Raw genomic sequence first — 23,938 nt, 5'->3', positions numbered from 1 at the left:
GTTATGTCAGACCCACTCGACATCCATTGCTTTCGGTCTCCCCTAGAGGGGGAGGGGGGGGGGGGGGGGGGTTACCCACATATGCGGTCCTCTCCAAGGTTTCTCATAGTCATTCACCGACGTCCCACTGGGGTGAGTTTTTCCTTGCCCGTATGTGGGCTCTGTACCGAGGATGTCGTTGTGGCTTGTACAGCCCTTTGAGACACTTGTGATTTAGGGCTATATAAATAAACATTGATTGATTGATTGATAATCATGTACACACTGAGATTAATCATCCAATTTATTTTGACCATACAAGATAGGCTCCAGCACCCCCCGTGACCCCGAAAGGGACAAGCGGTAGAAAATGGATGGATGGATACAAGCTTTTTTACCTTAACCGCTATATGGTCAGTGATTAAATCAATTCATACAAAAATGAGTAAGGACCTTCTGACTGGTGTGCTTGTTGGAAAATGGCACTCCAAAATGAGAGAACTTTAGATAAAAAAGTTACCAAGTTTTGGGCAAATAAATGACATTCATTTAAGTTAAACGTTTAAAAATGTTCCTAAATAAGATTCCGAGATTGCATTTGTGTAGAAATATTGGGGTCTTTTCCTAAACCAATTATAATTATGCAAGCGAGTAATCACCTGTGATCAATCATTATTAATCCAAATTCCAAAATGTGATTAATCTGATTTTAAAAAATTAGTCATATGACGGCCCTAACATAAATCTAATATATATGTGGTGTCCCAATCCGATATTGGTATGGATTTGATATCAACAAGAAAAACAATCAGATCATATCGACTTGTATCTCAAATCTGTGATATAAAGTGCTCGGATACAAGCAATCCTGCAGTGTGTTTACCTGTGAAAAGCCGGCCTGCCGGTTAACATGTAAATGTCCTCCAATAAAAGCACACGAGGTTGGTTTTTTCTTGTGTTTTAGTGAAGTAATTTACAGAAGGTAAACATTGTAGGTTATAGGCTAGCAGCTACACAGCTGTTAAGCACACAGTAGCACACAGGCTAAACATACACAATAGGTGTCCTTAATGAATGAATACTGCTGTCTAAAACATGACATTTGTCAATATAAAGAAGTATAAAATAATTAAATTTGAATATTACTTACAGATAGAAAGCCTTTAATGCAGAAGCGTTAATAACTTACATTCAACTTATTGCTTACCACTTGATGTTGCCTAAGAAACATTTACCACTCCAATTCAACCTAAAGACAGCGAAAGTGCATTTCAGATGCTTAATAATAAATAGGTTAGTGTTTTTAATACCCACCATTGTTCTCTCTTTTCTAACATTCCACACTCCTGAATAGTAACATTCTGATATTTTACCTGATTGATATTGGTGTCGACCAATACTCATGGCTCCTATATCGGTATAGTATCGGAAGAGAAAAAGTTGTATGGGGACACCTCTTATATAGTACATATAAGTGTGGTCAAATAGTTAATGTTTTAATCAGAATAACCACACTTTTAAATTTCAATTATTCGTAGTAAACCACTTGCTTGCATAATTTAAATTATCGGAATTGTCGGAATGTCATACAGGAACCTTTTTTAAATGTTTTACTTGAATAAAAGTCATGTATTTGCTCAAAACTCGGTAAAAGTTGTATCTGCGCTGGCGTATGCATTGACTTGATATAACAACCCGCGCTGCTTTTAAGGTAACCATTTGCGGTTAAAGTAAGGGAGCATGCACGCTCCAAAAACTGCATGATTTTTAGTTCAGTTCAGATCATTTATTTGTTTCATTCATAAACAAATCAAATACAAATCAACATAACATTAAAGGAAATTATGAATGAAAAGGAGCATAGAAAAGTTAAAAGCTTATAATATCTGCCCGCTATTTTCACAAATACAACAATTGACTTTCTATGTTGGCGACTACAAACTCATGTTTTCATTTTACAACAACTAATTTCACTCAGTCATATCTTTTCATCATCATGATTTTTACACTTACTGTGTTTATACATGACTAATGCAATTATTTTATGTGATTAATCGCATGCATTGACACGTTGACTTTGACATCACGAAATACACCAATAAACCTGTTCAGTGGCTTTGTGGAATTGGGGGTTAAATCACCAAATGATTCCCGAGCGCGGCCACTGCTGCTGCTCACTGTTCCCCTCACCTCCCATGGGTGGGGATGGGTCAAATGCAGAGGACAAATTTCACCCCACCTAGTGTGTGTATGACTAACGTTGGGACTTTAACTTTAACTTTAACTTTAATAACTAATACAGGGCAAAAGTCGGTAGTGGTGTGAAAACATTTTTTATTTTTTTTTGAATGAATTGCAATTCTTATTTGTAACAATTCTTAATCAGTTAAAAAAAAACCGAAATGGATTAAAAAAATAAATAAATTGTCCAGCCTGAATGTGAGTGTGAATGTTGTCTGTCTATCTGTGTTGGCCCTGTGATGAGGTGGTGACTTGTCCAGGGTGTACCCCGCCTTCTGCCCGAATGCAGCTAGGATAGGCTCCAGCACTCCTGCGACCCTGAGAGGGACAAGCGGTAGCAAATGGATGGATGGATGAAATTGTCCAGCCACTCAGACAAATCCTATTGTTGATGTAGATGCCCGTATCTGCCTTACGGATTTACTTTAGGAAAGAGAAGTGTGGGATACTTCCCCTGGTGCCTTATTTGTATTTCCATCCATCCATTTTCTACCGCTTGGTCCCTTTCGGAGTCACGGGGGGTGCTGGAGCCTATATCAGCTGCATTTGGTTTGACTTTATTAAATCTTTGGTCAGAATTTGATTAACCCTTGTATTATGTTAAGGGTCAATTTGACCCATTTCAGTTTTTGTGTTGATCAAAGTACTGGTTATCCTTTCTTTTTCTTGCTGACATTTGGTGACTTTTCCTCATCTATGGTCATGAACAGGTGTGTAAAATCTGGACACTTTGATGTGTAGTGGAATGTCTGTCTAGAGAGTTGTATACAAAGATGATGTTGCGGGTCATTTTGACCCAGACGCTTTGATGTGGTTAAACAGCTGTTCAGATCCAAAATAAACATGTCTCTATGATGTACTTTTTACTTTGATGTACAATTGTTTGTAGTTTGATTGCCTCTGAGTCCCAGAGCCAGGTGTGTGAAGAGAGGGAACTTTTTCACACTTGTCCTTGTCACTGTTCTCATGTCATATCTTTGACAAACTCACCAAAAATGAGCTCCAGAATGATGACATCTGAGGAGGCTTTATCACTGATTTTTAACTGGGATAGTGATGTAGAGGAAGAGATTCCAGAAACAGAGGATTTTTCAGAGACAGAGGACAATGTTATTGCTGATCCAGATTGTCAATTTTCCTACGATGAGGAGGATTCAGAGGACGAGTCTGCCGTTGTTCCTCCAACAGATGAAAACCAAGGAATGCAGAAATCATCATCCACAGAGGGGACATGGGCATCTAAGGACGGTAATATAAAATGGTCAACAACACCACACCCAAGCCGAGGCAGACTATCATCCTCCAATGTGATCAAAATGACTCCCGGTCCTACAAGATTTGCTGTCACACGAGTTGATGAGATTCAATCAGCATTTCAGCTCTTCATATCCCCACCAATAGAGAGGATTATACTGGAAATGACCAACTTGGAGGGGAGACGTGTGTTTCAAGAGAAATGGAAGCCACTGGATCAGACTGACTTGCATGCTTACATTGGAGTTCTGTTATTAGCTGGAGTGTACAGGTCAAAGGGAGAAGCCACTGTAGGTCTATAGAATGAAGAGAATGGAAGGCCAATCTTTCGTGCAACAATGTCTCTGGAGACATTCCACATGATATCTCGTGTGATCCGCTTTGACAACCGCGACACTAGAGCTGGTCGACGTGAAAGAGACAAACTAGCTGCGATCAGAGATGTGTGGGATAAATGGGTTGAAAATGTACCTTTGTTGTACAATCCTGGTCCCCATGTTACTGTAGATGAGCGCCTTGTTCCATTCAGGGGGCGCTGTCCTTTCCGACAGTACATGCCCAACAAGCCCGCCAAGTATGGCATCAAAATATGGGCAGCCTGTGATGCAAAATCCAGCTAAGCATGGAATATGCAAGTATACACTGGAAAGCTACCTGGAGGAACATCTGAGAAGAATCAGGGGATGTGTGTGGTGCACCACACCATCATGTGGAGAGCATTGAAAATGTTGAAGAACATTTGGAGAACATTGAAAATGTTGAAGTTCGCTGGGATGAAGTTAAAGTTGAAGTTAAAGTGTTTCTTAAATATAGTGTTGGAATTAAAAATGTATTGTATGTCACTTTTCTAAATGTTTATACAACCTAAAACAAAGTTGTTATTGGTTTAACCTGTTTTCTTGACTGTTTTGAGTGTATTTACACAGTACGGGTCAAAATGACCCGCAACATAATCAATGTCATTTTTTTTCAACATAATACAAGGGTTAAACAAAAAGTAATATAGAGATGTGTCACAGCTGTTTATCTATTTTATAGAGGAATGTAGTTCATCATAGAACTGGCACCCAATGTTATTAAAAACTATGGATTTTGAATCGAGAATCATTTAGAATCGTTGAATTGAATCAAATTGTTACCCTCAAGAATTGAATGTAATGGAATGGTGTGGTGCCCTAAGATTCACAGACCTACAAGTCGTAGGTTATACACTGTATACAATGGATCTCCAGGAACAAAAAGATAGACATGAAAACCTGATATTCTTCACATAAATATTAATGCAACAGATGAGATATTAGACACTGAGATGAAAGAAGGAAAATGAAACCACTGTTCTTCGATTGGATTATGGGACTGTGTTCTGATGAAGCCTTCGAGCTTTTTCGAGAGTGTAGTGGATTGGAAAGTCATTTAATAACATTTAATTCAAGGATCTCCGGCATCTCAGCTGATTTTGTTTGCTCTCTCAGTTCCCGACATTTTTGCTCATTTGCGTCCCTTGTGTGCAAGGCTGTTTTGAAGTGACACTTTCACTTTCAGCTGCACTGTATGTGCTCTTGAAACGTGTCTGAGCATGGGTTACCATGGGAACTGCAGTGCGTCGTCTGTGACAACACAAGATTTGATTACTTTTAATAGAAGGGGGGTTCAAAAATATTTGCTGCTAGTAGTAGTCTTTTGTCCGTGAATGGACGTGAGTTCTGGAGTGCAGCAATTTACACAAACCATTTTTGTATAATTACATTTAGTGTATTGTACAACAAAAATCATTAGTGCTGGGTGAAATGATTAAGCCATTTATTTTTATTTTTATATTCCTTATTGACAGGTCTTGTTTGGTGGTGCCAGTCTGACCAGCTGTCCACTGGTGCGGTGTTATTGCAGCATGCTTGAACATGTTGAGACAAAACATGCCTGTCAATATTCTACACAGACATGAGGACACTGTTCTGCAGATGTAGACTCCCACCAGAACAGACTATTCTCCAAAATCTTTTGTAGGATTTTAATGCATTGTAATGTTGTGCAATGCCCACTCATTAGTCAGGGCTGGTTTTATGTGCACATAATAATGGGTGAACACAAAATGGCACAGACGTAAATTACTGTCCATAGTAGGAAAACCACTCAACGGTATTCTGAATGCTATTTCTTTACAAATCTAGAGATTAAAAAACAAACAACCAAAAACAACAGCAATGTACAGTAGCTGAGTATATCCCCCCAGGATTGTTTTTCTTCCTTGGATGGTCACTTGTTGCTAGGCAGAATTCATAGGCAGGGCTGTTCGATTAGCTTTTTCACTAGTAGCACTGGTGCTACTAAATGAAAAAAGTTAGTGGCACAGAATATTTTTGTTGCACTGAAAAAAATTAGGAGCAATATGAAATGTCTTAGATATCAGAATTTCATTCTTAACACTCAAACAACGTACACCGAGTCATACCAAAGACTATACAAATGGGACCCATTACCTCCCTGCTTGGCACTCAGCATCAAGGGTTGGAATTGGGGGTTAAATCACCAAAATGATTCCCGAGCGCAGCCACCGCTGCTGCTCACTGCTCCCCTCACCTCCCAGGGGGTGGCACAAGGGGATGGGTCAAATGCAGAGGATAATTTCACCACACCTAGTGTATGTGTGACTATCAGTGGTACTTTAACTTTAACATGTGCACTCATACATATAAACACAATGCCATCATAAGGCCTACTCTAACGCTCACTTAAACAGAAAACATCCCTAAACTGTGCTAGCACTGTCGCTAACACGAGTGTAGGGCTGCTCGATATGAACTCGTATTCCGATATAGTTTGGCCAATAAACTAACCCATAAATGGAAATATCCGTTGACTAGGGCTGGGCAATATGGACCAAAACTCATATCCTGGTATCTTAAGGTTATAGCGCGGTATTCGATATATAACGGTGTTTTAAACAAAGTGATTAGTTCAAACTCAACACCACATTAGTGTTACTACCAGTGTTCTCAAATTACTTTCAAAAAGTAATTAATTATAGTTACTCGTTACTTCACCAGAAAAGTAATTTTATTACTAATATAGTTCATTACTTTTTTTGTAATTAATTAATTAGTAAGTAAATAATGCGTTACTTAAAAACACTTCCATATGCCGTTGAGAGAAGTTTTATATGAGAGAAGTGTGTGCTGTTCCATAAAAAGGAGCTGCCGTCCGCCGCCACCAACCACCAGATCTACGGTGCGGGCTGTGCGCGAAGGCAAATGTGAAGAGGGGTGGGTGTCAGCAATGCGCAGTAGACCCTTCCCGCCTGCCTAATCCTTCCTCAGCTACAGTGCCTGCTGGGTACCTTGATGGGGGCACGCCGCACGGGCCGCTAACGGCCGTCGAAAAGGCACATAAAAAATACCGGTATGGCGGTATTGGTTCCAATGTATACCGCTTTCTAAAATATACCCGTATTAACTATAATACCGGTATACTGCCCAGCCCTACCGTTGACATAACTAAATATCTCCACCATGCCTTGATTTGAACAATTTTGGGACTGATGAGAACCCCAAATACACAATTACAGGTACCCACAAGTAACAAAAGTAGGTTTTGCATAATAGGATTTCAACTTAAAGGCCTACTGAAACCCACTACTACCGACCACGCAGTCTGATAGTTTATATATCAATGATGAAATCTTAACATTGCAACACATGCCAATACGGCCGGGTTAGATTAGTAAAGTGCAATTTTAAATTTCCCGCAAAATATTCTGCTGAAAACGTCTCGGTATGATGACGTTTGCGCGTGACGTCACGGATTGTGCGGACATATTGGGACACCATTGGGGCCAGCTATTAAGTCGTCTGTTTTCATCGCAAAATTCCACAGTATTCTGGACATCTGTGTTGGTGAATATTTTGCAATTTGTTTAATGAACAATGAAGACAGCAAAGAATAAAGCTGTAAGTGGGATCGGTGTATTAGCGGCTGGCTGCAGCAACACAACCAGGAGGACTTTGAGTTGGATAGCAGAGGCGCTACCGTGAGTACAGCTTTGGCTTCCAAACATTTGATCGCTTGCCCGTACATGCGTGCCGCTATGTGCATGTCACGTACGTAACTTTGGGGAAATATATGTGCTGTATGAACTTTACGGAGGTGAACGGTACTTTGGGCTGTGGGATTGAGTGTGTTGTGCGGGTGTTTGATTTGTATTGGTAGGTTATATGGACGGGAAGGGGGAGGTGTTTGTTATGCGGATTAATTTGTGGCATATTAAATATGAGCCTGGTTGTGTTGTGGCTAATAGAGTATATATATGTCTTGTGTTTATTTACTGTTTTAGTCTTCCCAGCTGAATATCAGGTCCCACCCGCCTCTCACAGCATCTTCCCTATCTGAATCGCTTCCACTGCCCTCTAATCCTTCACTCTCACTTACCTCATCCACAAATCTTTCATCCTCGCTCAAATTAATGGGGTAATTGTCGCTTTCTCGGTCCGAATCGCTCTCACTGCTGCTGGCCATGATTGTAAACAATGTGCAGATGTGAGGAGCTCCACAACCTGTGACGTCACGCTACTTCCGGTACAGGCAACGCTTTTTTATCAGCGACCAAAAGTTGCGAACTTTATCGTCGATGTTCTGTACTAAATCCTTTCAGCAAAAATATGGCAATATCGCGAAATGATCAAGTATGACACATAGAATGGATCTGCTATCCCCGTTTAAATAAGAAAATTTCATTTCAGTAGGCCTTTAAGAGGTATTTGGATTTAAGAGATAAGAAAAAGAAAAAAATTATATATGAAAAGTCAAATATAATCTCCAATGTTCTATAAAGAAAAAACATTTAGCTATGCTCAATTATTCAGCTAACAAAAACACAAAATAACAAAATATGAAATAAAGTGCTCTGGTTTGAGAGGACATGTTTAAACATCAGCAGCAACATGAAAATAATTGACCTTTACAATGGTGTTTTATAGGTAAACATTATTATAGGACTTTTCAAATTTTCTTGTAATCAGACAATATTTTCAGTATATTAGATGGAATTTTTACTGTAAAACAAGAAGACATAATGAACCCTTTTGAGCAATTATTATAGGAAATACACACAAAGATTTTAGCCAGGAACACCAACCTGCCAACTGCTTCATGATGCTGTGTGACAGGCTGTGTTCTAGTAATAGTAATTAGTAATAGTTACTTTATCATAAAAGTAATACAATTATTAACGGAATTACCCTTAAATAAATGTAATTATTTAATAGGGAAAGTAAATAATGCGTTACTTAAAAAAAAATCTGTCATAATGCAGTTGAGATAAGTTTCTTACTAAATTGGCCCTAGTGTGTGAATGTTGTCTGTCTATCTGTGTTGGCCCTGCGATGAGGTGGCGCCCTCCGCCCGAATGCAGCTGAGATAGGCTCCAGCACCGCCCGCGACCCCGAAAGGGACAAGGGGTAAAAAATGGATGGATGAAAGCAGTATGCGCGTCTCTGTGTGTGTAACTTTAAACGGCGGTGTCTGTTGCCTGGTGACGTGTGACGTCAGCGAGTCCACGCTCAGTCTAAAGCTGTGTCTCAATTCGGCCGCGGCATCCTTGACACTGCGCATTTGTGAGTTGCTGACGTCCTCGCAGTGCGCGAAGGCTGTCTCAATTAAAAAAAGCTCCAAGTGTCCTTCGAATCAGGCTGACAAATGTGTCCTTTTCTCCTATTAGCAACATGTGTTCATACGTTTACACTTTGTACCCTTTCATATCCCTAGACCAGGGGTGTCAAACTCATTTTAGATGGGGGGCCACATGGAGAAAAATCTACTCCCAAGTGGGCCGGACCGGTAAAATCACGGCACGATAACTTAAAAATAAAGACAACTTCAGTGAACAATGGGAGACCGGGCTTTCTGCTCCGCTGCTCCCAGTCTGTGGAACGCTCTCCCTGACCACCTGAGGGCACCACAGACTGTGGATGCTTTTAAAAAAGGCTTAAAAACCCTTCTTTTTAAAAAAGCCTTTTTTTTTTTTTTTTAGATATATGCATACTAGTTTTAGCTATTTGGCTGTTCTAGTTTTTATTTATTTTTTATTATGTTTTTATTTTTTCTAATTTATTTATTTTATTTTATTTTTTAAATACACTGTAGCACTTTGAGGTTGTTTACTCAATGTAAAGTGCTTTTTACAAATAAAATCTATTATTATTATTATTATTAAAAAAAAAAAAAAATTAAATTACAGGATGTTATTTATGTAGTTTGCTTACATCGTGTGGTATATTTTTAATTTTTTTTTACATGTGTAGCATAATCTAGAAAGACACAAATAATTGCTATTGTGACATCTAGTGGACACAATTAAAACAGCAGTTTCTTTCATTCAAAAATTTCGGCTAATTTTTATACTTAGTAAACTCATCCCACGGGCCGGATAAAACCTGTTCACGGGCCTGATCCGGCCCACGGGCCTTACGTTTGACACCCCTGCCCTAGACTCTTCACGCACTCAACTTTGACAATTATTTTCAACACGAGAGGGCTGTGCAGTATAAAATGGATGGACGGATGGATGGATGGATGGCGGCGCTATGCAGAGCGGAAAGAGCCAATTTAAAATGTAAGGATAACTTTATTTATTTATTTAAAACAGGGGTGTTACGGCCCGCAAGATGAGTTTGCGAAGTATAAAAATGAGCTGCAATTTATTTAATGAAAGAAACGGCTGTTCTAAATGTGTCCACTGGATGTCGCAATAGCAATTCAAGCGCAACCCACGTCACACATCACACTGTTTGAGATGACGTGTCAGCTGACTTTAAAAAGGCTTAGTTGGCCACATGCGTGGACAGCACCTTTTAGCTCTTATTTCCAAAATTGTGTACACTACTGAATTGGGGTCTTATGGCCTGCTTATGTGGACACTTATACTGCCATCTGGTGGTGTCAGAAGAGTATAACATACAATGGAATTTGGAAAAACAAGTGTAAAAATAAGAATTAGCATGTCACTAAACATGAAGTACACGTTTGCTACTTATGGACTAAGTACATCATATCAAAAGATGATTCTTAGTTTTATTCTAATTAGGGTCCAATAAGCCCAAATAGCAAAGAGAAATAAAAAAAGCATGTTTGATTGATTGATTGATTGAGACTTTTATTAGTAGGTTGCACAGTGAAGTACATATTCCGTACAATTGACCACTAAATGGTAATACCCAAATAAGTTTTTCAACTTGTTTAAGTCGGGGTCCACTTAAATTGATTCATGATACAGATATATACTATCATATATACTATCATCATAATACAGTCATCACACAAGATAATCACATTGAATTATTTACAATCAGGGGTGTGGAGGGGGGGGGACATGGACATCAAGTAGTGGACATAGAGAGAGAGAGAGAGAGAGAGAGATCAGAAGGCAAAAGAAAAAGTATCTGCATTTGATTGTTTACATTTGTAAACAAACAGCTTGGGCCTTAAGAGGTTAAGCGCCCTCTGGATTGAATGCCACTACTCCAATCAGCGCAGGTGAAAGCAATCAGCTGCTCCTGTTGTGTGTGGCGGCAGACTAATGCTGTATCGACGAACAATACCATCTTTAATTGTAAATTATCTAATCAAAGGATAAAATAAAGAAACGGTAAGATGCAAAGACTTAATTCAGCATGACCATCATCTTTGTAGTTAGAGTTCCGTGCAGCGCTCGCAATTGGTTGAATGCACGATGTGCGCAGTCAACTCCATTGTAGAAATGTGTTTCTACATTTGTTGTTTGTTCTATTTTATTTTATGCTTAGATCTAGCATGTTCACATTGGTTAAGTTTGTAGTTATGTTACTTTTAATTCAGCTATCATGGTGTCATTTTTTTGACAAATGTTTTGATTACATTATAATTGCAATATTTGAATGGTGATAAATGAATATGTTGTGGCAGTTGTGGATTTAACCAATGCGAGGGTTTGAGAAAACACTCGGTTGCTTTTCCAAACACGTCTTAATTAGTGAACTGCCACCATGAGAATGCTTAACAGGAAGTGCTTAAAGTTTAATGGCTTTGTAAATATACTGAGACAAAGTCTAAGTTCATTGTGTTCTTCATGGTGTTTTTGAAACTGCACAATTTTTTTCCCTCAGAATCTTCAACTAACTTAAAGTGTTTAGCCAAGAGGATTATTTATAATGTGTTACGTCGGGTGAATTATATTTATATATAGCCCTTTTCTCTAGTGACTCAAAGCGCTTTTACATAGTGAAACCCAATATCTAAGTTACATTTAAACCAGTGTGGGTGGCACTGGGAGCAGGTGGGTAAAGTGTCTTGCCCAAGGACACAACGGCAGTGACTAGGATGGCGGAAGCGGGGATCGAACCTGGAACTCTCAAGTTGCTGGCACGGCCACTCTACCAACCGAGCTATACCGCCCCGTGGTATAGCTATACCGGGGTCGCATGGTTATGCTCTGGTCGTTTCCCCAAGATGCGGATGGACGTCTGGAAGCATAATGCAGGTAAGAAAGATGATTTATTTACACAAACAAGCCGAAATACAAAAAGCTTAGCAAAAGACTAGCCAAAATAGGAACAAGAAGCAAGAAGAATAAAACTGTTGCGAATAAAACTGCCAGCCAAAGTAATGGCATCAGGCAGGAATAAATAGTTCTCTTATTAGTGACCAGGAGCAGGTGAGCGTCCCGACCACTAATCAGCGGCAGGAGAAAATAATCAGCACCCATGGCAACAAAGAAAAAAAAACTGACACAGAACTAAATCAACAACTTAAATCAACAACTAAGGAAATACTCATCTTAAATAAAACATGGGCAACGGATCATTACAGCATTGATTTAATTGATATCGATTATGTGTCTATTGCGATATATATTGATATTGTTTTATTGCCCATGTTAGTCTAATTTGAGACTGTAAATTGTCTAAAGGTGTGAAAAGTGGTTTATCTGTATGTTCCCTGTAAATGACTGGTGACCAGCACAGGGTCTACCCCACCTCTCGTCCATAAATCAGGCTCAAGCTCCAGCCTGTGACCCTACTGAGGACACGTGTATAGAATACTGATGGATAGATGAACTTTTAAAATCGACTCAGTGACAGCTCTAAATTTAAAAATACATACTAGAAATGCACAAATGCAGAGAATAATTTCGCCACACCTAGTGTGTGTGTGACAATCATTGGTACTTTAACTTTAACTTTATGTCCTTGGGCAAGACATTTTACTCACCTGCTCGCAGTGCCACCCTCACTGGTTTAAATGTACAGTAGCTTAAAGATGTAGATAATGGGTTCCATCATGTAAAGTGCTTTGAGTCTCGAGAGAAAAGCGCTATATAAATATAATTCACTTCACGCACTTCACTTATTTTTATGCCATCAAACAAAACTAAAAAATGCCTTTTCTTGCTATCATTCACTTTCTTTGTGCCATAACTTTACTAATAGTAAGCTAAGTGAAGTGAAGTGAAGTGAATTACATTTATATAGCGCTTTTTCTCAAGTGACTCAAAGCGCTTTACATTGTGAAACCCAATATCTAAGTTACATTTAAACCAGTGTGGGTGGCACTGGGAGCAGGTGGGTAAAGTGTCTTGCCCAAGGACACAACGACAGTGACTAGGATGGCGGAAGCGGGGATCGAACCTGCAACCCTCAAGTTGCTGGCACGGCCGCTCTACCAACCGAGCTATACCGTCCCAACATTGAGTAAACCAGCACAGTTTAAAATAAGATTCACAAACCAGAGTCATCACCTGTTCCATAACAGCTGGTGTTGTTTTCAATCTGTTGCGGTACTTTTGGTTTATAAAAATACATCAGAATATCCATGTTTACAGTTTTCCGCTGAATGCTTCTCCCTCTGGGGCGCCTATGATAACTGTATGCAGGCCACTTTATGCAACTGTTGCCTCTCTGCGGGACTCCGGTACTTCACTTTACTTCCGACAGGTTTTTTTTCCCCTCCTCAATGGTAAAATTCAAAATGGGTGCTTTTCAGAAATGTAACTACCTCCAAAAGCAAAAAGTGAAACCAAAAAATGTCACGTAATATCTGGTGTATACCTGTCTCGCTTTCATCTTTTCTCATCACCCGTTGTTGAGACTGTTCTTTTTTTGGGAATAATTCACAAAAGTCAAAGACAAAGTAAAACCCATGAGCAGAGGTAATTCTTTGACGTTTTCTGACAGCATCAAATAAAAATTCTTAGCCAAAATCAAAAATTTGAGAAAAAATAAAATAATAATAATAATAAACATTGCAATTTCAATAATTATTATGCAGATATTATTACCATTACATTTATGGCTTCGGCTGTGTACTAACCTGTGATTTCACAAGTTACAATTTATCCTTCAAAGAATAAAACAATCATAAAATTGTGGGGAAAAAAATATATACCACTGGTATTCCAACAATATAAAATACAAACAATATAATATATACAGTACATGCCAAAAGTTTGGACACACCTTCTCATTTCAATGTATTTTCTTTATTTTCTTTATTTTATTGTAGATTGTCACTGAAGGCATCAAAACTATGACACCTGTGAAGTGAAAAACATTTCAGGTGACTACCTATTAAAGCTCATCGAGAGAATACCAAGAGTGTACAAAACAGTAATCAGAGCAAAGAGTGGCTATTTTGAAGAAACTAGAATATAAAACCTGTTTTCAGTTATTCCACCTTTTTTGTTAAGTACATAACTCCACATGTGTTTTGATGCCTTCAGTGACAATCTACAATGTAAAGGTCATGAAAATAAAGAAAACGCATTGAATGAGAAGGTGTGTTCAAACTTTTGGCCTGTACTGTACATATTCCAAAGAAAAAATCAACAGAGAAGCATAAAGTGGGTTCTACTACAGCCAAACTCATTGGAACATTGGAAAATTGCTCAGCTTTGTTCCGCCCATTGGACGCTTAGCATCTCTGGGAGTTTATAGACAGTGGGTTGGCCTGGACGCTGGGCTTTCCATTACGATTGGATGATCTGTCTAAGGCTCACTTATTACTTGATAGCGAAATAAGCGAATCAGCGATTTTTCTAGTGCCATCAGCGTCTTTTCTAGTACCTCGCGCTGAAGCCCCAGCTGCCGCTTCCCCTCTCTGAAAGAACACTGCCCTCGTGATATTTCCACGTTGTACGTTTTGCAGATCGCTGTCCGCGGGTTTCGCTCTGATATATTGAAGTGCAATCTACAAAGTACAATCAGACAATCGCAGACTTCTGTCATGATCCGTGGCCCGGATCATGTTTTGTTATGTTTTGGACTCCTTGAGTTCCTGTTTGTGCACCTCTGGGTTTGTTTTAGTGTCCATGGGGATTAATTGGGTTCACCTGCCTCTAGTTAGTGGTCGGCATGCTCAGCTGCTGTCAACCACTAATCAGAGACAGGTGAACCTAATTAATCCCCAATGGAAACTAAAACAAACCCAGAGGTGCACAAACAGGAACTAAGAGAGTCCAAAACTAACAGAACATAACAAAACATGATCCGGGCCACGGATCATGACAGTAAGGAAGCCAGACTGAGCGTGGCAAGCAAGGTGAATAAAAAGCTCTCTGATTAGTGGTTGACAGCAGCTGAGCGTGCCGACCACTAACCAGAGGCAGGTGAACCCAATTAATCCCCATGGAAACTAAAACAAACCCAGAGGTGCACAAACAGGAACTAAGGGAGTCCAAAACTAACAGAACATTACAAAACATGATCCGGGCCACGGCTCATGACAACTTCTTGCTTACGTCATCATGACATCTTGTTTCGACACTGTTGTTTCGGTGCTAAAAGTCCTTCAGCCAAAAGCTGAAAATGCAATTGTGGACCATTTTTAGTGGCCGAAATGTCGGTGCTTCACTAGTATGTACATAATGACGACAATTGCATACAAGCCCAGGAGAAAGCAATACATCTGCTCTGGGAACAATATATGCCGAAAATTCCAGACTTAAAACTGTGCGGCTGATTTATGGATTTTTCTTCACTAACAGCCATAATGCAAATAGTTTTCATAAAACGCTTTGAAAAGATGTTGTTGTTTGTGTTACGGTACCATCTTTTGGACAAGTCTGCTCACTGCAGGTGCCGCGGTGTGAATGTCTATAGTATTTTCTTCAGTTTGGTGCTTTCAACCTGAAGTACAAGTGCCGTTCCAACTTCTACTTGTATGAATTCTTAATCCGTCACTCCAAGAAACCTTTGTCAGTTGTACAAAGTAACCACAACTATTCATTCTTACTAAACCTTCCCAGGTGTGATATCTATAGTTGTTTTCATGCATATTTGTATGTGCTTTTGTAATGTAATCAAGCTCGCATCATTAGCATTAGCTAATATGCTAACACGTCTATGAGTGCCTGTCTTAGTATTATTAACTTACAATGGCATTCTTTTTTGTCTTGTTTTAGTTTCACAAATTCCTCAGTAAATTCACCTAAATTTCACCTTGGAGTTATTGAGTCTGTTTAGTTGTTTGGAGAGCTGGCTTCCGCAGCTAGTGGGTTCATGAGGATGGCTTCTGTTTTGTTTGATCATCCGTTTTACTGCTGTGTTACAGGCACCGTTTGGAAATAATTAATTAAGGTATGTAAGTAAACATTTACCAAATCTTTATGTGTAAATAATAATAAATATTTTTTTCTTCTAAAATTTAGCGAGTGCGGCTCATATGCAGATGCGCTCTACAGGCAGGTGAAGTGAATGAATTAACTCATACTATGTTTTGCATATGGTGAATGTTTACATTCATCTTGGAGAAAGCAAACCACCAGGTTTAAGTAAATAGTAGCATTTCAGTTTGGGCACATCATACCACAGGGCCCTTTAGTACTGACATTTGGGTGTGGGTTGGATTAGCTCTCGTGGAAGAAAAGGTAATACAATAGGACTTTGGTATGCAAAGGTGATGGCCCTATCCGTGAGAAGAGACTACACGTGTAGCTTAATGACAGCATCTAAGATACGACCGGCATCTGTTTTCTTTTCAGTCACTTACACACAAACATCCCCTTTATGGCCAGGATGCACTCTCCTGACACAGACGGGAGGTAGGAATATAAAACTGATGGTTTGGCTTCTCCAAATTATGAATGTTTCAATTTTGACCTGACCTCCTCCAGGAACTGCAGTCCTGTATAATGACGCCCGCTTGTAATGAAGCAACTTTTGGTTCAGTACAGCGTCTCCGACGTCTCTTTTGATCCAGCCACACTGCCGAGTCACTCTTCTGTCCGGACGAGGACGTCAACACCAGAAATACACATCACCGGAAAATACAGTAAGTCATGTAAATGCACTGAAAAATGTTGTAAGATTGCACACAGCTTGTACTTGCAGGCCTCTGACCCATTTAGGACCATGATCTGGAGCGTGCCCCACTTTGCCTACTTATATTTGCAGGGATACCGTTCATCAGCTGTCACTCTTTGATGCAATACAATACCGAGAGTAACACTGGTATTCCATAATGATTATTTTGAGTTTTGTAACATACGAGGTATGCCTGTGCTGATTTACTGAGTTGTTAAAAGTGCAGCGTGTCTTCCATTTTAGCCACAGTGCTCCCTCCTGGCTTTGACACATTCAGACCTCCACTGCCTCCATCTCTTGCTTCCTTTCGGTCCCCCGCTCGCCGCATCCCTCGCTCCCTGGCGCACACGCCGGCCGTTTCATGCGCTCCGTCTCTTCTCCTGCTGTCACATTCTCTCATTCCCATTTCCCACCCTCTGCTTTTTGCCCTCCTCCTCTCCGCCTTTCTCTCCCACACAGACATGCAGATGCGCACACACTTGCTCTCCATCCCCCTCTCTTTCTTTCCCTCCACATCCTCTCCCTTTCACCAGCAGCGACACAGAGCATCCTCTTTCTTCCCGAGCCCGTGGATCCTTTGACTTGACTAATTAGCCTTGAAGATCATCATCTTCATGGTAGCAACACAGCAGCGGACTGCAGACAGATCATTAGGTGCAGGGTGTCTGGCACTAGCCTGTTTTCTCTTCACTCTCAGCCTCTTGGACTTTTTAGGGATCCAACCGCAGAAGTAAGAGGAGGTTCTGCCCGTGAAGAAATCCCGAGACCAAATCACAGCATGGGCTGCAGGAGCAAATCCTAGTGGAGGCGAGGACTTGACGGAGGCTCTGCAGGTGACTGCTTGAAACAAACGGGGGTTAAAGGTGAGTTATAAGTGCAGGGATGCAAACGTAGCACCACTTGTTGGACTGGCACTGAAGTTGAAATGTATATTTTTGTGATGAGCATACGGACACAGATGTGATATAGCAAACTGGTACTTTGTGCACACGGGAGCGTGTCAATGTAAAAGACACGGACAATCAGTCATGCCAGCTTTATGCCCGATGGCATCTCTGGCGAAGGAAGACAGGCACATCAAAGAGCCACGTAGTGTATTTCTTGCAGAGAACTTGTGTGTGGGTGGGTGTGTATACTGTACACGGAATAAGTGTGTTTTATAAAAAAAAAAGAATTTGGGTCGACAGTATCAGTTTTAGCACAATTCAACTTATAATGGCAGAGGGCAGTTTTTTTCTGTAACGGTCTTTTGGAGTCTAGTATTTTTACAAAGGCATTTGGTATTAGCTATTTGTATAATTTTTTCTACAGATATAGTATATATTTCAATGCATTGTGATAAATATGACGTACTGTACACAAATATATACATAAAAGCTCAAATCGAATCAAGGTCAAAAACACTTATTTTTCAATAACCAAATGTTTTTTTCTAACAGAATGTCAGACCAGTGTTCTTATCTTAAAGGGGACCGATGATGATTTTAATCTACATTTACTTGTGGTATACTTGTTGTCCAGATAACACTGTAGCGTTGGATGGGTTATTGATGGTCTTTAATTGAAGATGTCAAGATATGCTGACACTATGTATGATCATAGCCAAGTTTAAGGATCTTGTTAAATTTGAACACATACACATAGAAGTGAATGAAAGGGCATATTTGGTCAACAGCCATACACGTCACACTAAAGGTGTCCGTATAAACAACTCCGACACTGTCATAAAGCCATGCCTTATAATAAAACCACAGTAAACAACAAGGATAAACACATTTCAAGGGCATATTTGCACCGCAACACAACATAAACACAACGGAACAACATCCCAGAATTCCCTGCAGCACCAACTCTTCCGGGACGCTACAATACGTATCGGATATGCTTTGTTGTAAATTTTGCTCCACAGTCACTTTTAGAACCCGTTTTTTGAGTCTGTCTGCACGGGGCCGTAACCAGGATTTGACAAATGCAGAGGTCAAAAATTGGTGGTCCAAGAGCAGCTTTGAAAGGCTGAAATTATTGGTATCCCAGGACTGTAATATTACCTTGAGCAACACAATGAACAATCCACTTTTTTATATTACTACGTTGAAGTTTAGCATATTAAACAGTTTTGACATAATTAAAACACAAGTTTGAAAAATGACCTCATTTCACCTCCGACATGGGTTTGAACCCAAGATTTTAAGTATGAGTGACTCGCGCTACCAGAGACACCGGAAGTCCAAGGGGGAACTCTGTCTTATATTATAGTCAGTAACAAAGCATGGCGTGGCCAGAAATGCGTTTGGGGTAAAGTTTGATATGAAGCGCCTTGTCATTCGACATGCGCTTTTTCACACAAAACAGAGGGCAAACCATAGGGCGAGGAGGCAGCTGACTGTCCGTTTCTCATACATTTTTTTAACATCAATATACTTCAAAGGCCTACTGAAACCCACAACTACCGACCACGCAGTCTGATAGTTTATATATCAAAGATTGAAATCTTAACATTGCAACACATGCCAACACGGCCGGGTTAACTTATATGGTGCAATTTTAAATTTCCTGCGAAACTTCCGGTTGAAAACGTCTATGTATGATGACGTATGCGCGTGACGTCAATCGTTGAAACGGAAGTATTCGGACACATTGTATCCAATACAAAAAGCTCGGTTTTCATCGCAAAATTCCACAGTATTCTGGACATCTGTGTTGGTGAATCTTTTGCAATTTGTTTAATGAACAATGAAGATTGCAAAGAAGAAAGCTGTAGGTGGGATCGGTGTATTAGCGGCTGACTGCAGCAACACAACCAGGAGGACTTTGACTTGGATAGCAGATGCGCTATCCGACGCTAGCCACCGACCGCACGGATGATCGGGTGAAGTCATTCGTCGCTCCGTCGGTCGCTGGAACGCAGGTGAGCACGGGTGTTGATGAGCAGATGAGGGCTGGCTGGCGTAGGTGGATAGCTAATGTTTTTAGCATAGCTCTGTGAGGTCCCGTTGCTAAGTTAGCTTCAATGGCGTCGTTAGCAACAGCATTGTTAAGCTTTGCCAGGCTGGAAAGCATTAACCGTGTAGTTACATGTCCATGGTTTAATAGTATTGTTGATTTTCTGTATATCCTTCCAGTCAGGGGTTTATTTCTTTTGTTTCTATCTGCAGTTAAGCCCGATGCTATCACGTTAGCTCCGTAGCTAAAGTGCTTCGCCGATGTATTGTCGTGGAGATAAAAGTCACTGTTAATGTCCATTTCGCGTTCTCGACTCTCATTTTCAAGAGGATATAGTATCCGAGGTGGTTTAAAATACAAATCCGTGACCCACAATAGAAAAAGGAGAGAGTGTGGAATCCAATGAGCCAGCTTGTACCTAAGTTACGGTCAGAGCGAAAAAAGATGCGTCCTGCACTGCACTCTAGTTCTTCACTCTCACGTTCCTCATCCACGAATCTTTCATCCTGGCTCAAATTAATGGGGTAATCGTCGCTTTCTCGGTCCGAATCGCTCTCGCTGCTGGTGTAAACAATGGGGAAATGTGAGGAGCCTTTCAACCGACGTCACGCTACTTCCGGTACAGGCAAGACTTTTTTATCAGCGACCAAAAGTTGCAAACTTTATCGTCGATGTTCTCTACTAAATCCTTTCAGCAAAAATATGGCAATATCGCGAAATGATCAAGTATGACACATAGAATGGATCTGCTATCCCCGTTTAAATAAAAAAAATTCATTTCAGTAGGCCTTATTGTTTTGTTTTTTTTGTTGTTTTTTTTGTTGTTGTTTTTTTAATGTCCTGCCCAGCTTCTCGGGCAAATCATATAGCAGATGTAGATGCCCATATCGGCTGTTCAGATTTACTTTACAAAAGAGAAGTGTAGGATACTTCTCTTGTTGCCTTACTTGTATTTTGACTTTATTAAATGTATTTATATTATCATTTGGTGCAGCCGGGCCGGAGCAGGAGGGGATAGAAAGAGAGAAAAAGGAAGACAGAGGGGGGAATTGTGGGGACAAGAGGGGGATTAGACAGAGAGACAAAAACAACAACAGCAAACACAACAACAACAACAACAACAACAACAGAGCAACATCAGCAAATACGACATGTACAAATATGATGGTAAAAGTAATAGCAAATAAGCAGTTAGCGAAAATAAAAAAATAATACAGAAATGACAATGAGCATTATTACACTAAAAATGGAGCAATATGAATACCAATAGAAATAGTGCTATTGATAATAAACAATACCAATACTTTACCTTTATTATCAACAATACAATTGTTCAAATGCAACAATACATATACGTAATGATAACTTGAGATACGAAAGAATGCAGAAAAATGGAGGGTAAGAAAGAGAAGCAACCTACATTAACCTTGTAGATTGTTATAGTAACAATAGGTTAAGCTTTGTCAGTGTGCCATGTGTTATACCCAGTTTACCCTAGGGCAACAACGTTAATATATGTTTGATGAAACGTGATTATGTGCATGAGTGTATGTGTGCATATGTACTTGTATATGTACAGTATGTGTATATGTGTGCTTGTACAGTGAATGTATATGTACAGTATGTGTATATGTGTGTACAGCGAATGTATATGTACAGTATGTGTATACAGTATGTGTGTTTGAACAGTGAATGTATATGTACAGTATGTGTATATGTGTGTTGGTACAGTGAATGTATATGTACAGTATATGTATGTGTGTGTTTGTACAGTGAATGTATATGTGTAGGATGTGTATGTGTGTGTTTGTACAGTGAGTGTATATGTACAGTATGTGTATATGTATGTTTTTACAGTGAATGTATATGTACAGTATGTGTATACAGTATGTTTGTATAATGAATGTGCGTGTGGATGTACGAACTTTGAGTGTGTAAATATGTACTGTATTTATTTGTATATGTATGTGGGAGCGTAGGTACCTATGTATGTCTGTATGTATGTGTGTGAGTATATGTGAATTTGCATGTACAATACATTTGACTCCCAGTGTGTGCGGGAGCCAGAGTACGGCCCCAGCCTCCCCGAGAGCCCATCCCACAAACAGTAGGTGTGGTGCCCAGGGAACCAGGGGCCACCGCCCCCACGCAGCCAAGCCGGACAGCGACAGGAACCCCAGAGCCTGGCCCACCGCGCCGCCCACAAGGGCCAGCAGCAGGCCGCAGACAGACGCACCCGGCAGAGGACAAGGCACGAGAAAAGCAGGGGGCAGCCAGACCCCAAGCCAGCGAGAGACCACACCCCACACGGACAGAAAGGCGGGACGCCCCGCCCGAGGGGCCCGGAGACCCGCCGCAACCGGACGGGAAGACCGCCCCCGCCCCACCGGCAACAGGGCCCCCACGAGCCCCCCCCCCCGGAGAGCGCGGCGAGGCCAGCCCACGGCCACCCCACCCAAGCCGGCCGCCACAGGACCACCCAGCACGGGGCCACAGGAACCACCCACCCCACCCGCAGGGACCCCAACGATGGAGATGGAACAACCAGCAACCGCCCCGCCGAGTCCCCCCCTGAGGTAGGGGAATAAATAAATAAAATAAATAAATACATAATAATAATAATAATAATAATAATAATAATAATAATATTAATAAAATATATTTAAAAAAATAAGAATAAATAAATAATTAAATCTATTTATAAAAATAAAAAATAAAAAAAAAGAATTAAAAGAAGATCACAGACATGCTGACACACAAGGTCGCTACCCCAACAACTAGCCGACTCGCAGCACCTCGGAATACCCTGCAGCACCAAGCTACCACAGTAGACGCAGGGACCAGACCCAGCAGGCCCCAACCAAGACGGGCACCCGGAAGGGATGGACGGTGGGACCCAGGAGCTCCAGACACGCAGTCCGGATGCAGTAGCCTGAGGCGCCGACCCCCACCCGACAGGCAGGCCCAGAACGTACCCCCAGAAATATACATACATATATATATACATACACATATACATACACATAAACATACACATGTACACATACACACACATACACATGCATACACATACACATATATATACATACATACATACATACACACATACACACATACACATACATATACACAGTTTGTCAGCCCCGACAACCACCACGCGCGCGCTGCCACCAGTCACAACATCAGCCACCCCCCTGCACCAGACCCAGCAGCCACGGGCGCCCACACCACAAACAAACGGCAGCAGAAACAGCAGCCACAACACCCCCCGACAGCCAGTACCACCCAATCAGATCAAAGCGATAAAAAAAAAACCGCGACCGGCAACCACACGCCAACAGGATCACAGAGACCAGCCAGCGCCAGCCCGCCAGCAAGCCCAAACGCCAACACGCAAACAAGAGACACCAACACCCCCCCCCCACCAAAAGACCCCACCACCCCAAACCAAACCCGCACAAACACACCACCGCCCAAACAATCGAGACACAGTATCCAGACCAGACACGGGCGCCGCGCCGCCACCACATCAAGTCGCCAACAGAGACCACACAGCGCAAGGTCGGGCCACACGGGCACGGACCCCACCCAACAGGAAGCGAGACCCGCGCGACGCCACACACAAATAAATAATAAGATTAAACAAAAATAATAATAATTTAAAAAATAATAATAATAATAATAAAATGAAATACAAATGAAATTAAATTAAAATTAACAAATACAAATAATTAAATAAAATAAAGTAAGTAAATAATAAAAATTATTTAAAAAAATAAATAATAATAAAATAAAATAAAATAAAAAAATAAAAATATATATATACATATATATATATATACATACACATACACATATACACACATACACATATATATATATACATATATATATATATATATACATATACATACATACACACATATATATATATAAAAAATAATAATAATAATAAATTAATAAAAGCCTGGCAGGCCACCAGAACGCAGTCCCCGGAATCCGCGCCGGCCGACGAGGCAATGAGGGGTGCGCCGAACCCCAACCCCCCCCACATGCATGTGTACAAGTCCCCCAGAGTGTCTACTGTGTAGTTAAAATTAGGAGGTCAGCCATTACAGCCGACCTCCAGTCCCTATTGATGCGTGTACTGTAGCGTGAGTGAGATATGTATGGTTGTGGGAACTAATAATGCGATT

The 23,938-nt window shown here is 40.6% G+C and overlaps 1 protein-coding gene across 3 annotated transcripts in view; it reads left to right on the top strand.

Annotated features, from left to right (window-relative positions):
• Nucleotides 1-11,035: 11,035 nt before the first annotated feature.
• LOC133634008 (phospholipid phosphatase-related protein type 5-like) overlaps nt 11,036-23,938 on the top strand; it is a 174,203-nt gene continuing 161,300 nt past the window's right edge. Inside the window, exons 1-4 of one of the 3 annotated variants that reach the window (XM_062026906.1) lie at nt 11,036-11,110; nt 16,511-16,537; nt 16,610-16,767; nt 17,514-17,662. The gene's annotated coding sequence lies outside the window, so the exon portion shown is untranslated. Of the gene's footprint in view, nt 11,111-16,278; nt 16,538-16,609; nt 16,768-17,513; nt 17,663-23,938 lie in introns of those variants that run through there. The other 2 variants (XM_062026904.1, XM_062026905.1) reach the window with 2 other exon arrangements.

The sequence above is a fragment of the Entelurus aequoreus genome, linkage group LG18 (genome assembly GCF_033978785.1).
Source record: "Entelurus aequoreus isolate RoL-2023_Sb linkage group LG18, RoL_Eaeq_v1.1, whole genome shotgun sequence".
NCBI classification, from domain to species: domain Eukaryota; kingdom Metazoa; phylum Chordata; class Actinopteri; order Syngnathiformes; family Syngnathidae; genus Entelurus; species Entelurus aequoreus.
This window is presented reverse-complemented; position numbering and strand designations above follow the sequence as displayed.